At 46.9% G+C, this 4,467-nt stretch overlaps 1 long non-coding RNA gene across 2 annotated transcripts in view; it reads right to left on the bottom strand.

Annotated features, from left to right (window-relative positions):
* Positions 1-3,835: 3,835 nt before the first annotated feature.
* LOC114073247 overlaps positions 3,836-4,467 on the bottom strand; it is a 4,739-nt gene continuing 4,107 nt past the window's right edge. For both annotated transcript variants that reach the window (XR_003574297.1, XR_003574298.1), the window contains exon 3: positions 3,836-3,846. This is a non-coding gene — a long non-coding RNA (uncharacterized LOC114073247). The remainder of the gene's footprint in view (positions 3,847-4,467) is intronic.

Raw genomic sequence — 4,467 nt, 5'->3', positions numbered from 1 at the left:
GTGTGTGTGTGTGTGCGTGTGTGTGGGTGTGTGTGTGCACGCCCGGGGCACCGGTGGTGTTTGTGTGTGTGTGTGTGCTCAGGGCACCGGCCCGGGCGATGCTGAGCAGCGGCTGGCGGAGCCGATCCAGGCGGGCGGTGCTAAGCGGCGGGGCCGGGCGAAAGCCAGCGCAGAGCGGCTGAGACGTGCGGGGGAGGCGGCGGCGAGTTCCGCAGGCCAGTGGGGGCCAGGCGGCGCGCTGCGGAGAAACAGTCAGCACCAGGCGGAGGGGGAGCGGTCCGTGCGGTGTCAGGGTCGAGTACCGGCGGCGGGGGCCGCGCCGGGACAACCGGCGTGACTGCGCGCGTGGCGACTCCGGGAGCATCGCTGAGCGGCGCAGGCAGAGTAACAAAGAGTTCCTAGCCCTCTGAGGGACTTATAAAAAATAAAACAGAGTCCCAGTCGCGAGATGGGATCCCTAGAAACCTCAACCATCTAACACAAAAGTTTCAAGGTTTTATTTCTCCTGACCAGCATTGGCGGGGGGGGCGAAGTCCCCCGAACTAAAAACAACATGGGAGAGGAGGGGGCGTAGTCCTGCCGAAGTGGCAAGGGGGAAGAAGGATCCCTTGCCGAAAAAGCAGCAAGGCGGGGAAGTCCTCTGTGCAAAAGCGATAAAGAAATAAGGAAATGTAAATAACTGAGGAGCTCTTGGAATGGCCCCGAGGCTCTCAGACGCTTCCAAGATTTTTCAGGAGCAATCAACATTTTTAAGCAGTGTGTTTGTTGTATGTAGCGTGTGTATAGGTGTATGGACCTCATGAGCATAATTTGTAAGTGAAGTGTGTTATTTGAGTGGTAAGAAGTATGAACTAATTTACTAACAAATTATTTATTGGACCAAAACCTCTCTCGTTGTGAGCGAGAGGGGATGGGAACATACGTTGTTTCAACATTCTTGTAATGAGTGCTAAAAAGTAGAAGTTTGCAAGGACAATAGAAAAGTTTCTAAAGGGATCTATGATGAAATAGTTTTTGTTGATGGAGCATGTGAGAAAAAGTACAGAACGGAATGATGTGGAAAAGGGAAGCATTCTTAAAACAACAGAGAGTCTGTGTGCCAGGACAGAGAGCAAAAGCAACTTGTGAGATTTGAAGATGGGGGAGAAGACAAGGAGTAATAAATTGTTGAGATAGTATTGTAAAAGACTGAGCACTGGTTATTATCAGTCTTTGGGAGTGAAGGAACTTTAGATAAGAGATAAGTTGTTAGAAGAGCCAGAAGAGGGAGAAAGGGGAGGATTGTTGTGTAAAGGAAGAAAATGAATGAATAATGTCGCCATGCATAAAAGGTTAAGAGTGGGTCGAGTTTACCCTGTTAGCTAGAGTGTCCTGTGGAATTTCGCCTAAAATGATTGTGATCTGGGGGGAGGTCGGTCTCTTCTCCCAGGCAATCGGCAGTGGGACAAAAGGGCATGAGCTTGAGCTCTGCCAGGGGAAGTTTGAATCAAGTGTTAAAAAAAAAAAAAGAGGATCTTTGCAGGCAGAGTGATCAAGCATTTAAATGGCCTGCGCAGGGAGGTGATAAATTCACCATCCCTGGAAGTGTTCAAAGTAAAACTGGATGTGCCACTAAGTACCATGATCTGGTACTCACGGTGAAATTGGATCAAAAGTTGAACTTGATAATCTTAAAAATCTCTTCCAAGCTAATTAATTCTATAATTCTATAATTCTGTGATTTTATTAACTTTTAAGTCCAATAGCGCGTGCGTGGAGAAAGCGACGCCAGCCGAGAATCCAGCGGTGCGTGCACATGCTTTAAGTGCGGGCCAAGGGCCCAGCTGGTACACTAAAACAACAGAACAGCACCAAATGAAGATACACAACTCCTGGGGGGCGGGAGCTCCCACAGCCTAACTGACCAGTGGCTAGCGTCACAGAAGTGGCAAGTAATGGTAGGCGGTCACAAAAGTCTGCAAGGGCAGCCTGTGACCAAGAGGGAAGCAGAGGCATGTCTCTGATCCCTAACAAACAGTTGCAAAAGTCTGCAAGAGCGGTCTGCAGCCAAGAGGGAAGCGAAAAACATCATCGGTCCCGACGGCAAGCGGGGGGGGCGGTAACGGGGAGACATCCCTGGTCCCTGTCCCAAGGAGACGGTAACGGGGAAATGTCCCCGGTCCCGATGAACGGGGGGCGGTAACGGAGAGAAATCTCTGGTCCCCAACGAAGGAAAAATAGTTATAAGAATAATACCATGTTTTAACCACCAGAAAAAAGTGGTCCTTCCTATTTTTAGTAACGCCACAATACCTAAGTTTCTTAAAAGCCCAAAGAACTGAGGGGGCATAAATAACTAAGCGCAAGAGGCAATCAAGGCCTAAATAACCAGAGCGCAAGAACAAAGAGCAATGCCAAGGGGCAATGCCAGAAAGCATTAATAGACAGCAATACTAAAAAGCAGTGGCACTACAGAGGGCAAGACCGGATTAGCCTCTGTACTTGCCACAAGAAGATATCTCTCTCCTGCTGTCAGCGGCAATCCGATAGGCATGGAAAACGGAGGTATATGCTATACCAGACCTCTGTTTGCCTTAGCTATATTCCTGCTAGTGGTCATTGCCAACGACCACTGCCAAAAGTGCTATCAAAACACATACTATGACACAAGTATGGTAACTACCTCTAATAGAAAGTAATAAACTCCTGATAAAAACAAATTAAGTTTTTTTCTTGTTGTGTACTATCTTTAAATTATTGGTTTTACCTTGTTAATTCCATTATTTATGAGATTAATTTCTAGAGCTACAACTGACTGCTATATCTGTGAATCCAAAAAAAGCGTCACAGCAAGAAGTACGAGAGCCCAAAAGACCATGATCCTGCATCTGGCTCCCGAGCAAACTAAAGACATAGAGAAGAACACTGAAACTACTCCTCAACGAGCCCAAAAGATCAGAGAAATTTAACATAAAAAAACCTTGTAATAAAACCGTAAATAATAATAAAAAAAAAATTAAAAAAAAATTAAAAAAAAAAAAAGGGGGGGGATTGTGATAAGTAAAGGCACCGGTTTTATTCCAAGCAAATTAAAATAAAAAGGGGGTACTATTTCTGTATATTTGCTAACTTCTAGGCGTACCGTGGAGTCTGTAAGGTGAAGGGTCCTGTCTGGACCTAACACCAGGGAATCTTTTGCGGCTGGGAACAGGGAACAAATTATAAATAAAAATGTATTCCTCTGTGCCATGTGGATACAAAGAGAGGCCCTCCATGCCTTGCAGTGTGGGGATGATGCAAGATCCCCCTGTACGAGCCCAGGGGAGATAAGTTACAACCAGCCAAAAGGTAACACCCACCTCCAAAGCAGGAAAATTACCTTTTAAGGCAACAAACGGACAATGAATGAATATTCAACAACTGATATCAAAGGGTACAAAAAAAGTGTGATTTTCAAACAAGAGTGTGCTTTTTGTATGATCCAGAGGTGCACCCAGTGCTGGAAATGGGTTACCAGCACTGCAATAAAAATCTCTTGCTATATTTCTTTGTTCTGCAGGTATTTTTGCCATCTTCAAAATTCAAGGAAAGAAGTAACTTATAACACAAAGCTTTTACATCTCTGTCTATTTCCTGTGCACTCGTTTTTTCCGTGTTGGCTTTTTACCTTGAGCTCACTGCGGCTTTTTCTTCCTTGGTGTCCCTTTGTGGGTGTAACTTCACCTTTTTTTTAGTTCCCAGCTCAGTCCTGCCGAGCGACGTCCCCATCCGCTTTCAGCACTGCTCTCTCCACCTCTGATTTTTTTTCTTCAGAGAACTTTCCCCAGCTTTAGAACAAGCTAAGTCCAAATGCTGCTGTGTTCTTCCCTGGTACAGGGCAAGTCCTTGGTCCCTGTTCCAGGGCCCCACTTGTGACTTATGAATGGAATATAATAAGACACGGCCCGGCAGTAAGGGTTCCCAACAACCAAATCTTTTATTACCAAATCTTTTATTAAAAGAAGAAAAGCAGCTGTGGGCACAGAGAAGAGCACACCTGCAGTTGGATCACCTGGTTTATGGACACACAGCTTCCTTTGGACACAGGGGGATGGAGATGTCTTCACTCAAGGGGCTCACAGGTCCATGTACAATACAGGGAATGTATTTCAGATGGATTTATCCATCAGACATTGTCAATATCTGGTGCAAGGCACAGAGATCCCTTGGATTCAAGGCATCCAGAAGACATTTCTGATGGCTGTGGGAAGGGCTGGGCCTGGTGGAAGGGCTGAGTGTGCACATGTTGGCATGGCCAGAGCTTGTGGGGAGGTGTTGCCCTGCCAAGCCAAGCACTGGCAATCCCCACCAGAACTGGTGCAGACGAGCCCAGGGGTTGGCACAGGGCAGGTTCCTGGGGACAGGGACAAACCCACTGGGAGTTACAGGGATGTCTGTAAACCCCCTGTGCCGTGGGGGTGCCAGTGGGGTTGGGAAGGGAAAGGGGAA

The sequence above is a fragment of the Empidonax traillii genome, unplaced genomic scaffold (genome assembly GCF_003031625.1).
Source record: "Empidonax traillii isolate 1590-97213 ecotype Southwest subspecies unplaced genomic scaffold, ASM303162v1 scaffold5801:size11540, whole genome shotgun sequence".
Lineage (NCBI taxonomy): Eukaryota > Metazoa > Chordata > Aves > Passeriformes > Tyrannidae > Empidonax > Empidonax traillii.
The sequence above is the reverse complement of the archived record's forward strand: the minus strand, read 5'-3'. Positions and strand labels throughout refer to the sequence as shown.